This window comes from Crocodylus siamensis, chromosome 4 (assembly GCF_052110815.1).
Source record: "Crocodylus siamensis isolate JL-2025a chromosome 4, ASM5211081v1, whole genome shotgun sequence".
Classification (NCBI taxonomy): domain Eukaryota; kingdom Metazoa; phylum Chordata; order Crocodylia; family Crocodylidae; genus Crocodylus; species Crocodylus siamensis.
The window spans coordinates 215,496,606-215,511,590 of record NC_143398.1 but is presented as its reverse complement, the minus strand read 5'-3'; positions in this window follow the sequence as shown (position 1 = coordinate 215,511,590).

Genomic DNA, 14,985 nt, shown 5'->3' with positions numbered 1-14,985 from the left:
GTGGACTGGCCAAGTTCACCAATGACACCAAACTTTGGGGCAAAGCATCCATGCCAGAAGATAGGCGGGTGATCCAGGCTGACCTGGACAAGCTCAGCAAATGGGCAGATGAGAACCTGATGGTGTTTAACACCGAAAAATGCAAGGTTCTCCACCTTGGGAGGAAAAACCTGCAGCACCCTTATAGGCTCAGCAGTGCTACATTGGATAGCACTACAGAAGAAAGAGACTTGGGGGTCATCATTGACCACAAGATGAACATGAGCCTCCAGTGCGATGCTGTGGCTAGTAAAGTGACCAAAATGCTGGCTTGCATCCATAGATGCTTCTCGAGCAAATCCCGGGACGTCATTCTCCCCTTGTACTCGGCCTTGGTGAGGCCGCAGCTGGAGTACTGCGTCCAGTTTTGGGCTCCATAATTCAAAAAGGATGTGGAGAAGCTTGAGAGAGTCCAGAGCAGAGCCATGCGCATGATCAGAGGTCAGGAAAACAGATCTTACGATGATAGGCTGAGAGCCATGGGACTCTTTAGCCTGGAAAAGTGCAGGCTCAGGGGTGATATGATGGCCACCTACAAGTTTATCAGGGGTGACCACCAGGATCTGGGGGAATGTTTGTTCACCAGAGCGCCCCAAGGGATGACTAGGTTGAACGGTTACAAACTCCTGCAAGACCGTTTCAGGCTGGACATAAGGAAGAATTTCTTTACTGTCCGAGCCCCCAAGGTCTGGAACAGTCTGCCAGCGGAGGTGGTTCAAGTACCTACATTGAACACGTTCAAGAGTAAATTGGATGCTTATCTTGCTGGGATCCTATGACCCCAGCTGACTTCCTGCCCTTTGGGCAGGGGGCTGGACTCGATGATCTCCCGAGGTCCCTTCCAGCCCTAATGTCTATGAAATCTATGAAATCTCAAAACAGGCCCATTTTGCACACCCCTACTGGTTTGTGGCCTTCTATAGTGAACACTCTTATAAACTGATCTAATCTATTCCCCTGAAGTCAGTGGTATTTGGAAGCAACATATTGAAAGAATACTGTATCCCAAAAGCTTCATGCTTACAGCTAACCAATTAGTAGCTTGGTAAAAGTGGCAATTTCTTCAAGAATTCCGAAATGGGAGAGAATGCTTTTTTGAGCTTTCCTTTCAGCTGTGACAAGCCAATAGAACTGTAGACAATTAGGGTTGGAAGGGACTTCAGGAGGCCATTTAATTCAACCCCCTGCTCAAAGCAGGACCAGTCCCAACCAGATCATCTCAGCCAAGGCTTTGTCTAGGCCAGTCTTAAAAGCTTCCAAAGGTGGAGCTTCCACCACCTCTCTGAGTAACCTGTTCCAGAGTTTGATTACCCTCCTAGTGAGAAAATTCTTCCTAATATCTAACCTAAACTTCCCTTGCTGCAACTTGAGACGATTGCTCCTTGTTCTGTTGTCTGCCACCACTGACACACAGTCTAGCTCCATCCTCTTTCAAACCCCCCCTCAGGTAGTTGAAGGCTGCTATTAAATCCCCCCTCAGTCTTCTCTTCTTTTGACTAAATAAACCAAGCTCCTTCAGCCTCTTCTCAGAAGTCATGTGCCCCAGCCCCCTCACCATTTTCATTGCTTTCTGCTGGACTCTCTCCAATTTGTCCACATCCTTTCTGAAGTGGGGGGGCTCCAAAACTGAACACAGTTTTGGTCTCACCAGTGCTAAATAGAGGGGAATAATCACTTCCTTTGATCTTGTGGCAACACTAATACCAATGTAACCCAGTATGTCATTAACCTTCTTGGCAACAAGGGCATGCTGTTGTCTCATATCCAGCTCATTGTCCACTGTAACTCCCCCGTCCTTATCTAGTAAAGGAGCTTGTTCTACAGAACTAGAAAATCTACAACTAGCTTATCCCGACCTGCAAAACAGGTCTAGTGTTGTTGTTTTTTTCCCCAAGACCTGATGAATTTCAAAGGTTGTTCCTCTGTGATCATTTTGTTCAGGGTTAAAATACAGAAGGGTAGAAATGTCTGAATCTATTCTAAATCAGTATCACCAGTCCTGTTAATTCAGTGGTGGTGAATATGGATGTATTTTGATCATGTAAATAAACATTTATTTAGGCCACTCATTTATCTTGACTATTGTGCCATTTCCATATTAGAATGTCTTTAACTCACTGTCATGGGCTTAGGTGAACCGTGCTAGCTTCATCACGCAATACACACAGTATGGCTACAGAGAGAACCACCACACTGCACTTGGAAGCACCACCATGAAGCATTCTCAGTATCTCCCATTCCAAATGTCCCAAATCCTAAAAATGAGGCAATGTAGTTGCTTTAGAGCTGTCCTTAGCAAGTGCCCAGCAATATTCCTAGGCCTTTGTCCTAAGACATGCTTATTAATGCATACTTAGAGGCAGGAGCCCAAAAGCTCATGTTATAAGCAAAAAGGAATGGATATTTGAATGCTCAGAGCCCCACATAGCCCATTAACATAGTTGCCGACTTTTATTTTTCCTGGGGGGGGGGTCCTAAGATGATGTTCTCCCTAGTCCCCTCCCCCCACCCTCTGGGTGGCTTGGCCAAGCAGAGCCCATGAGGGGGTGAGGGTGGATGTGGGCTGATTGCTGTGGGCTTAGGGCTCCCTGGCCTGCTGCTGTCCACCTGGGAACTCCACACCAGCTGTGCCACCATGGTGAGGTAGCCCCTGCCCTCAGCAGCAGTGGGTGGCACAACTCCCTGCTGCCACCTCTGATACTGCCAGGCAGGCAGAAGGCACCTCACCATGGCGGTATGGCCAGCACAGGACTTCCAGGAGGAAAGCAGTAGGGCATGGAACCTAAGGCCACAGTGGGCAGCATGCATCTGCCTACATCCTGCAAACAAACCTGGGCAGCTTGTGCCCACCCCCCATGTCTCCCTCCCCAAACCAGACCTTTGCAAACCAGAGTTACATCTTATTCTTTCCAAACAGCCCATCAGAACTTTCTCTGTTTCCTTTTTCATGGTGGATGGCAATTTTGTATAAATGATTTATTGCACAGCTGCATTGGAAACAACTGATCTTGTGTCTCTTTGTTTGGTTTTATCAAAGTTTCTTGCTGTTCCCTCGGCATCACTTTGAAATATAACTCAAGCAGGATGTTGGCCAATGTGGTTGCCAGAACACTTTATGTTGCAGTAATGTATTTGGTTGTATTCCTAGAAACTGGAGAAGTAGAGCAAATATTACGAGATGTTTAAGTACAGTAAAAAAGTAGGGTAGAAATGCATCTTGTAGGCTACCTATATCAGAGATGTATAGCATGAGATTTCATGAGCCTGAGCGCACTTCATCAGATGCTGTGAAAGGACATGCACAGAGCAGTGTATCAAATGGAGAGAGAGATCTGAATACAAAAGACAAAAAGGAGGGAGAGAAGAGAGTGGAGGAGCAGTGCTGGGAGAGGCAAACAAGCAATAAATCCATAGGGACAAGGGCTAATCCAGGTAATGGGATAAGAACCTATAGTCCCTGTTTAGACCACATTTAACAAAATCTGTTGCAGTGGTGAGCAATTATTTTGGGTGGAGGGCCACTTAACAAGTTCTGGTGAGCTGTCAAGGCCCGCATGGGTAGTCCCACCCTTTGACATTTGCCCTGTCCCCTTGTTGCCATCTTGGCACTGGCAGTCTCACCTCCTAATCCCTGACCTTTGCCACTGGAAGTCCTTCCCCTTGCCCCCTGGAAATACTCCTTTTGGGAATGGGGGTTGCCATCTTGGAACCAGAAAAAAAACCTAAATCATACACTAAAAGTGAAATACCTACTATAAGGGTGCAGGTTGTATATTTACTATAACATATTTTAATTTTATTACAAAAAATATTTTTGTCATGATTTGTGTTTGCTTACTGTATTTAGAGGGGATTGCATAATAACTCAAAAATAAACTCTTAGTTTTGTATATGGGGCGGGTGTGATGTGTGCATGGTGTGGGGGGGTGGTGTGTGTGTGGCATATGTGCATGGTATGTGTGGTGTGTGTGGCATGTGTGCATGTTATGTATGGTATGTGAGGTGTTGTGGTGTGTGTGTGTGTGGTATGAGTGTGTGTTGTGTGTGTGTCTATGGTGTGGGGGGTATGTGTGGTATATGTGATGTGTTTGTGTGTATATGGTAGATGTGTATGGTGGGGTGTGGGGGGTGTTGGTGTCTGCTAGGATGTGGGTGGGGCTTGTGGGGGTGTGGCTGTGTGGGGGACATAGAGTATGTTGGGGGTTGTGTATATGTGGGGGGTTGTGGGGGCAGGGTGTGGGTGTGATGAATGTTGAGGGTGTGAGGACACCCCCACACACTCTTATGGTGCAGCAGCAGGTGGGGCGCTCAGGGTGCAGATACCCGGCAAGGCACAGCTCTGGCCAGCACTGCACATGGCAGTGAGGGGTGCAGCCTCAGCACAGCTGCCTGTATCACCGGCACTCCCTGCCACTCACATGCAGCCCCTGCATTAGCACAGCAGGGAGGGAAGCCCCCCATGCTGGAGCTAGGTGCCTTCCCTGCTGGGGTTGCGCAGCACCAGAAAGAAGCCGCAGGTGCTGGAGCTAGCTGCCTCCCCTGCAGGGGCTGTGCTGCAGGGGAGGGAAGCCCCGGGCAGGGAAGGCAGCTAGCTCCAGAGCCTGAAATTTGCCTCTGGTGCTATGCAGCTCCAGCAAGGAAGACACCTGGCTCCAGCATGTGGGGCTTCCTGCCCTGCTATGTGAGTGCAGGGGCTGCACATGAGTGCAGGGAGCACTGGCAATACAGGGAGCTGCATGGAGGCTGTGCCCCTCACTGTGATGTGTAGCACTGGCTGGAGCTACGCCCTACAGGCGCCAGCACCTGAGAACCCCGCCTGCTGCTGCTGCCAACACCTGCCAGGGCTGAGTGCCATGGGAGGTGTGGGGGGGGTTGCTACACCCACCACACTCCCTCACACCCACAAGCTGCCCACCCCAGCTCCACACTGCTGCTGCCCCCTGTTCCCCTAGATGCGGGCTCCACGCTGCCACCAACCCAAGCCCCACAGTCTGGGCTCCCTTCCAGCAGCAGCCTTACTCCTGCTGCTTCCTTCCCTGCTGCCTTGAGCCAGCAGGAGAGCAGGGAAGTGAGCAGGTCCTAGGGGCTGTGGCAGCAACAGCCTCACATGGAAGCTGCATGCCAGCTGGGCCCTTCCACCCACAATGGTGGGAGCCAGGCAATAGGGTACATTTTTGGGGCTGCGTATAAACATGGGCGCCTTGTTCCTGCCCTCATGGGAAAGAAGGGCTGGGTGGGGCACAATTTGTAGGGAGACCTGCGGGCCAGATGAAAGTGCTTGATGGGCTGAATCCAGCCCATGGATCGTATTTTGCCCACCCCGATGTATTCTGTGGATGATTGTTCTTCTCAATTTCTTATTCAGCTTTATTTTTAGAGTTTTGATGTCTAAAAACAGATACTCTGCAGCCAGTGCTGGTATGTCCAGGGAGGTTGAAGTATACTGCTACAGGCTTATTTGTCTTTCTGGAATGGATGTAAGATCAGTGTTCATTTATTCTTATATATAGTGATCACCCCATATGTCCAATGTAAACTGCACAGGGGCATTGTAAGCAAGTGATGGCATATATGACAGTAGATGTTCAGGTAAATGAACTTTGGATGTTATAATACATGTTATTTGACCCAGTGATGATGTAGTCTGTATTGATGAGAGATGCAGTACAGTAATCCATTGATTTGTCAGAGGTAATTATGGTAACTTCCAATACAACCTGTGCGCATAACTATACCTAAAGGTTGTGACCTTTTTCACTATCTTAGGCTGTATGTAGCCAACTGCCAAATGGTAAGTAATTATGTAAGATACATTTAAAACATCAGTATGAGAAAGGAAGCATCTCACATGAAACCAAAAATTAATAAAAACAGAAGTGAAAGCATTAAGATAGAGAAGATGCAGCAATCTGTGAGAAGCATGCAAATATGTATTCATGGACTCTAAGAGATAGCAACATACTCAGTGAAAAATTAAACAAAGTAACAAAAAGAGACCCAGAAGGAAATACATACCCAATCTAGTGAAGTACTGAACAGTTCAGTACCTTGTGGTACCTCAAATTTGGAAGGAGAAACAAGTTTTAAGGGGGGAAAAAGTACACAACACCTGAATCATTTTGTGCTACATTTTAAAATGCTCACATTAGAAAATGGAATATGTTTAGAGGACCATGGACAAACTTCAGCAGTGGAGACTATAGACCAAAAGATCCCAGCAGAAGGATCTGAGGGGGCCAGGGGCATAATTTACTAGTATTGTTCCATGGGTACTCACACCTTGCACCTTCCCTAGAGGGCAGAGCAGTGGCTGCAGCTGCAGCATGCAGTGCTGGTGCTGTGATTGCAGTTTTCTGCTCCTGTGGGAGATGTCACCTCAATATGAAGCACCACACATGTCAAACAACCAAAAAGACCAGTTTTCAGTGGCAAACAAGAAGCCCTGCAACGGGCAGGGGGAAGGTGGGACAGGGGACAGAGCTTGTGCTCTGCTTGCTTACCCATCCTTATACTACTGGAGGAAAGTGTAAAGGAACAGCAAGAGTGGCTAAAGAGCAAGAATTCATTGCAGAGAGTGAAAAAGACCTAGGGACTACAGTCTTGGGGAAAAATGTATTCTTTCAGAGCAGGATCTTTTATTTCCTTTTTTAACAAACTTGATTTGCCTTCTTCATTTACAGATGATAAACAGAGAAACACATAACCCTCCAACACAGAGATAACCAAGCAAGCCATTAAAACCTGTAGTTAGAAATCTTTAATCCAAAGGCTGGAAGATAATAGGTGATAGTTCCCTTTGAATAATGGTAAACAAAATATTGTAAACAATTAAATCATCCCACTGGCTAACACTAGGTAGTGTGTATTCATTCAGAGGACAGCATCTGCCTGATCAGCCTACCCTATCCCCATACATGCCTCAGGCACACTGGGAACTGTGGGCCAGGCCGCATGGAAGCAGAACAGGGGCAGTGCTGCAGCTGGACTCAGCTTCCTGGTAGCAACCACAGCAGTGGCTCATCCTGCCTTCACACTTCTAGTTGCTACTGCCAGTGTCTCCACTGTTACTGTCAAACCCAACACCACTGCCTGGGCATCCTCGTCCATCCACCCTGCACCCACCACCAGGAGCACCAGATGGAGTGGGTGGGCAGGTGGTGTCTCCTTGGAGGCAGCCTGAGATCCCCCACAGCCAGAGCATGCTCAGCCAGGCAGATAGGATGAAGCCATGGGCAGGCAGAGAGGGTCACAGGGTGATGATACTGCACATTTAGTTTAGTACTTCCTTAATAAATTGCTAACTAAATGTGCAGTACCTAGAGTTGCTGCACAGTAATGCTGGCTCATGGTTATTTAGTGATGCTTACTGTGCATTAGCTTAATAACACTGTGCAGTAGGCTATTAGCATGTTTTTTGCTGTAACATGCTACTGCACAGTGTTATTTGGCTAATGCACAGTAAGTGTCTCATGTAGATGTGCCCATTGTAAAGGAAGTTTTCAGTGTGGAAGCTCAATAGCACATTGGGGTAATGTGGTTAAGGCACAACACTCTTGTCAATGACACAGAAGGGAAACAGGTGGCTAGCTTTATGTCCAGCCAACCCCAATTCCCCAAATATCCATTTAGAACTGTATCTCCTGGGGCTAGCCTTCAGCACAAGTCTAGAGTATGGCTTCAAACTCATGCCTCTAAATCAGCGATTCTCAATATTTTTATATATTTTATACTGAAGGCATCATCCCTTATTAGAATCAAGGCACCCCTTGGAAAATGCCAGTTCTTAGTTTTCACTCAATTTTTTAGTACAAAAAAATCCTAGAGCAATTCTTCTGTTTTGAAGAACTCAGGAAGCCCACCACAGGGCAGAATGTTCTTAATACTCTTGATTCCTATTGGAAATCTCTGAGTTTATCTTGAAAATCATGTTTGCACACCTAACAATTACGTGACAACCTGCAGCACCCTCAAGGACCTCAAGGCACTACAGGGTTGAAAGCAACTCTTCCATAGCAGGACACCTTAACTGCTCTGCTACTAAACCCCAGTGGGAGGTTCATTTGTTAAATGAATGTTCCCTTTTTTGCATATGCTGTTCCCTGCAGTTCAGTGTTGGTGCCCTTGAAGCATTGAGAAAAAAATGTGTGTGTTATCTGGGACAGAGTGGAGAATCCATAGGGTAACACTGGGAGAACACAGTGCTTCTGGTTAATCTACTTTATGTTTCTGAACTGGCAAACTGCTACTACCAGTCACTCTTTCTGCTAATTTTTCATAATTCATATTCTAAGTTTTCATACTGTTCTTCTATTACCTAGTGCTTTATTTTGAAAGATGCTAATGGTGCATTTATTTATTCTGCTATGATTTATACTAACCCCATTTTGAAGCAAGGAGTAACAGCAATACTTCATTTAAGATTAAGATGCCATGGAGTGGGTGGACATACCACTCAAAACACAAGCACATGGCGAGGTTTTAAATAGAAGCTGAATTATGTGGGCCAAAGAATTTCCCTCTTTGGAATAGATATAGCAAGAACAGGGGCTAGGTATTTCTTGGAAAAGCAATATATATACAGGGGAGAAAAAGCTTGTGGCCTATTAAAAATCTCCACTTTGGTGTCCATGGACAGGCCTGTACCACATCTCTAGCAGGGCTGTGTGAAACTTCAGTTGCTGATTCAATTCGGAGGAGATTTGGCCCAAGTCGACGGCCAAATCTCCAAATCCAAATCAAATCAAGAGACCAATAAAAATGTCCAAATCAATCTGAGGCCTCCAAATTGATTCAGAAGAGAGATAGAGGAGATTTGGGTAGTCCCTGTGCACCACCACAGGGAGCTGGACCTGGGCTCCGTGCCACTAAGTAGGGATCAGGGGTGGCTGGGGGAGGGGGAAGGTGACCATGGGGGGACCCCCCAACCAGCCCCAGCCCCATCCCCTACCAGCTCCCCCAGCCCACCTGAGCACCCCCTTGAACCCCACCCACTTTCCCAGCCCTATCAATGGCTGCCCCACTGGCCCCAGCATCCCAGCACTTAAAAAAAAAAAAAAAGCCCCACACTCATCCGCTCCTGCAGTGGATGGCTGGGCCTCTGGGGGCTTGTGGCAGAGCCCCCCCAAGCAGCAAGGGGAAGTGGGGGGGGCAATGGGGATCTTCCCCTCACCTGGCAGGCTTTTTTCTTTTTCTTTTTTTCTTTTTTTTTTAAGTGCCAGGATGCTGGGACTGGGCAGGGCAACCATTGACAGGGCTGGGAGACTGGGCAGGAGATGGGGCCTGTTTGATTCAGAGATTCAGTAGATTTGGCAGTGGCCAAATCTCTGAATCAGATTCAGCTTAATTGATTCGGGACAGTGATTCAAATCTCTGAATCAAATCATTGTCCCCCGAATCAGCCAAATTGAAATCTAAAGTGAATACTAGCCACTTTGCACAAGCCCAGTCTCTAGTGTATCCTGGGAGGGATGCTCCCAAACATGCCCTACCCATGCAGTGCCACTCCTACATGACAAATCTAGAAATATAGTTATGAAATTGCTCTGAGACATCCCTCTCCTCTTCTGCCACTTTGAAGATTTCTGTCTCTGATGTGCTCAAGAGTAGCAGCAAGCTATCTGGACTATCTTCACCTCTGTAGTTCCAGATCTGGCATGTGAAACTGTCCTTTCCCAGACAGCCCAAGGACATATTGTAGACATATCCTATCATACAGAAATCCAAGCAATGATGCAATAGCTAGGATGCATTGCTTGTTACTCACGTGACTAGCACTGCATATACAGGGAGTGGTGCCCATGGGGTGCTTCTTTCCTTGAAATGATGAACTAGTTGGAAGACTTGTTAGCCATTTCCATAGCTAGTTTTCACTATACCACCTTGCCCCATATCTGCTTTTCGTGCAAATGTGGGAGAATGCATTATAAATGTATAAAATGCATTCTGCATGGAGAAATGCAATTTAGAAAAAGTTTCTTTCTTTCTTTATAAGATATTTAGATTATTTAATACTCTTTTCCTATAATTTTCTAGCCATCTTTGATATTCAGCGAATGTGTTTTAACAGCATCCCATACATCTCCAGTACCCACATCCTGTTTTTGATCTGCTGCAAGACTGTGGCTCTGACTTTCTTGATGTAAATGTCATCTTGTGGTATGAGTAGCAACCAAAGCTTGATCACTTTTTTACATGCTCTGGAGTAGTTTGCTATAGAATGTCTTTTTTCTTCATACTGAAGATTTCCAACACAAGTCTCAGTTTGGCTACATAAAAGGTAACAATAGTTTGCCTTGTATAACAAAATCTACTCAGTTTGCATGTAAAAGAAGTGTAATATTAACCTTTTTAACTTCACATTCAAAAACACGTAATTACTTTGGACCATGGAGATCTTTCAGTTTATACCAGATAAACATCTTCCTTTAAATGTTTGTTTGTAAAATATTAAACAAACTTTTTAGCAACATAATGATGACAATGTAGAACTTGGTGAAAACACTAAGTCCAACTCTCACCTCTACTCCAAGGGATTGTACTCTTGTATAAATAAAATATAACAAAGGTAAAATAAGCTTTTATATGTGTTTTCAATACAGTTGTAAAACACTTATTTATTGTAATTTATTTCCACAGCTTTGCTATAGAGTCTATGTTTTTCAATACAGGAGCTATAGCTTACCACTCGGAGGCTGCATTCTTTTTGCATCTGAGGTACTTAACACAAGTAAAAATAACCATTTACAGTACAAGAGTACAAATATTTACCCTCAGGTCAAGCAAGAAAGCCAAAGAATGCCACTTTCATCTGGAGACAGACTTAAACCAAAAAGTTAGATTGAAACACTTTCAAAACTTGGATTAAAAAAAAATTCAGTCCACACATTACATACATTCAGTCCATACAGAACCAAAGATTGTAAATGGTCCCTTTTTAACAGTGAGCTGAGCCCAAAACTCATGCAGAGCAAAGCTCTCAAAAGCTAAATGATTTGAAATTCATAATCAGTTTAGGAATGTGTGGTTTTGGCCCATCTCTAGTTCCTCACAACTCCTAAAATGAAGAAGGCATAGATCAGGAACATTTGGATCCCTTTGTTCAATTAAATTAACATGCCCATGCTTAAAACACTTATTCCAGTCATTTTCATTGATCTAGTCATTAGACTGATATACAAATAATGACCACAGAAGCTTGCCAAGCCCAACAAATAATAATTTATGGTCTGGGAAGCACTAATTTAGCCACATCAGGTTACTACACCCCTGGGGTGCCTATACATGAGCCCAGAGGCTGTTCCGATGTGCTGTAATTGCAGTGCATCGGAGCAGACTCGAGTAATTGTGTCTGCTGGAGTGAGGTAATTACCGTGCTCCAGCCAGCCTCTATGTCTTGTGTATCAGTGTACCTGTGTTTCAAAATGGTGGTGTGGGTGCTTTATCTAAAGCTCATTCAATGGGCTTTAGATAAAGTGCCCCTGCTGCCATTTTGAAGTGCAGGGATGCTGCTACACAAGATGCTCTGGGCACTTTAATTAGAGCAGCTCTTGGAGGCACTCTAATTAAAGTGCCCCTCACCCCCAGAGTATGTATAAAAATGCCCGAGTTGTAAATATGCATATTTTAATTGTGTCAGTCATATGTTGGCCAACATCACAAACTGGGGGCTCAGTTTTTGCTCCAATATTGTATTTTTTCCCTAATCCCATAATATAAAATCATATATTCCATCGCAAGCAACATTTTACACATCTATGGAATACCTATCACATTTTGCTAAATTACTCTAAATGTTATTGGTGAAAACCAGCCCAAGTTGAAATCAATGCACTTCAACAGGGCTGAGATTTCACCTCATATGGATGGGAAGCATGATAAAAACAAAATTTAAAAAAATTATGGAATTCCATGCAGCACTTTCACTTCTCAGGGGAACATCCTATACTTTAAAAGCTTGTTTATCAGAGGTGGTCTCTAACTCTGTAGGTGCAATTTCAATACAAAAGTTACATTGCCTGCATATTTTACTGTTATTTTGGTTTATAGGTTGGTAGATCCTACATTGTGCACATTGTTGCATATGTGTGGACATAATTATTTGCATTTTGCCATACTGAACCTCTGAATTTGCCAATTAGGTTGAAACATAAGGCTCCATATGATCTCTGCACAGCTTTCTGAGGTTGCCTTTTAAACCAGCCTCCGCCAAGCAAACTGATCAGCGAGTCCGGAGGTACTTCCCCTTGGACACTTATATACCTGATTATTCCCAAAAGCCTACCAATGACAATAACTGCAGGGAAAAGAAGAAAGGAACATTTTTTTAAATTATACTCTGTACCTAAACACACTAAATCATAAGCAAACAGTTGACTCATTAAAAAAAAAGACGCCAGCATGAAAAATTAGGTTGTGCCTAGATCAAAAATTCAAACTTCCCCAGAAGTGAGAAGTTATTTGGATCCAGAGGTTTAATTTAGCCTGCCAAAAAAAAGTACGATCTGGATCCAAGTTTGGATTCTGAACAATCTGAGAGTTGAATTTAGGGCATTTGAAGCAATGACTTTGCTTCAGACATATCTTCACTTTTAACATATACAGACTACCATTAAACCAACAAGCAAAAGTACATTTAAAAACTCAGAACAATAAAGCTTCTCTTGTATTTAAGTGGCAGTTCCCCTCCCTCCCCATCCCCACCAAGTTGCTATGGAGAATTGCCAAACAAATCCTTTTAATCTTTTTTGGGGAGGGGACTACAAGGCTAGGGTCAGAAGTTACACATAAACTGGTTTAAGTGATCAAAAACTGGTTTAAGCCTGTAACAGAACAGAAGTTCAGTGTACATAAACCACTTTCAAAATGGCTGAAACTGATTTAAGATAAACCTAGTTGAATGTAGTATAAGCCTTAATTGATTTAGGTCAAACTGGTTTATGGAACTTCTGTCCTAGACTCCTTTCTGGTTCAAGTTAACTCACAGTCCCCCAGTATCCCAGGATGCTTTGCAGCCATTGGCTGGGTTGTGCTGTCTGCTCCAAAGAGCAGGGCTGGACCTGCCCCTCTGCTCCCTACCCAGGGCACTATCGCTGCTCCAGCTGGCCGAGAAGGGGGTGGAAACTCAAGTCCAGACCACAGCTGGGTCTGCCTGCAGGGATGAAGCAGCTTCTGCCAGACTTTTTCCCCAACTCACCACTGGAACAGAGGAATGGAGGTGGCCAGACTCTGGGTCCAGGCAGGCAGAATGAAGCAGAGGGGAGAGATGGCTTTAAGCCAATACCTCCCCACCAAGGACCCCAGCAGGGTCTGCTTGGCAGGGCGCAGCAGCCCTGTCAGGGCGCAGCAGCCCTGTCAGGCTTTTCCTTGCTCCTCACTCAAGCGGAGGGGGCAGGGGTGTGCCCCCCACCTCTCTCTCCCTCCCTTTTGCCTCAATGTGCCAGCGTGGGGCCAGTGTCTGACCATGCCCCTGCCTCCTCCACTTCAGTGGGGAGCAGGGAAAAGCCTGGCAGGGGCAGCTGTGCCCCTGCCAAGCAGACCCCTGCTGGGGTCCCATGTGGGTGAGGGGGTTTAAATCCCACTTTCTTTCCCTCTGTCTCAGCATGCTGGCCTGGGCTGGGGTCTGGACACATCCCTCCCTCTCCCCCCTGGCTTCACTGGGGAGCAGGAGAAAAGCCTGGCAGGGGCTGCTTCTTCCCTTCTCCTCCAGGGACATCCTGGCTGGGGTCCCTGTGGGCCCTCCCCAGGCATATTAAGCAGACCTGCCAAGGCCTGGTCATGCCCTCCCCCCCACCCCCCCAAGTTCATGCAGGGAGTGGGAAAAGCTTAGAGAGCTTCTCCCAGCTTCTCTCCAGCCATCCAGTCACTGCCAAAGGGAAGGGAAGGTTTGCTCGAGTACCCCCCAGCTTCTATCCTGAGCCACTGCAGGCATGTGGCTGCATTTCCAGAATGTCTTCACTTGCTTTTCGATTCAATCTACGCAGTTTAGACTAACCTGCAAAGGCTGAATTGATTCAGCATCAGGGTTTTTGACTGTCTGTACTTAGCATAAAAGTTATTTGAAATGCTGATTTGCAGCTCCTGTTACCTACCAAAAATATATGATTAAGTCTCCTTGGAAGTTTTGCATTTGAAATTGTACCAGCTGGAAGTATATTAGGCAAAAACAGTCTGTATTTTTCTATTTGTTTATATATCTGTTGTTGAGGAAGTTATTTGTTTGACTTTGAGGTTTTTAAAGATGTTAATTTTAAATAAGGATGTCTTAAGTATCTATCACCTTTTAGAATTCTTTCTTGTCAGTTAAAAGCAAGTGCCTCACATAAAGTAGAGACTGTTCTTGCAGCTAATTACAACTTTTTCCATCTATGCTCTATTTTGAAAAGGTTTGCCACAGTTTCTATGACTTGACTTGTGCTTGCTATAAACCATGACTTATTTGTGCACTTATCAGGCAACATAAAATTGTCTCTTTCTCACTTAGAGCTTCACTTATTAAATAGTTTCAGATAGTCTTTGGTAAACTCTCCTTTCTAGCTTCACAATCTGTACTATAGAAATCTTTCATCTGAAAGGAACCAAGGCAATCATTGAACCTTTTGTTTCAATAATGGTCTACTAAACACTCTAAAAGGAGGTCCATAAAATCTTTGTTACTGCAGGCTTGTTTGTGAGTTTTGAAACCCAAGCAGGTATGCTTCAGTGACTTTTTTTAGGAGTTTTCTAAGATGAGACTGGAACTTGCATTTCATTCAGAAACAAAACAGATCCTGTTAGAAAGTGCAAAACATCCTCTGAGAATGGCGTAGGAGGGAGGTTTGTTATTTCTGTGACCTTGAAGAGGCAGAATTTATTGAAGTATGTATTTAAGTCAACGGTGCCTGATCAATATGTTTTCAAGTCTGCTGAAATTCTGATAAGCTTCTTTGACTGCAATAATCTCAACAGGTG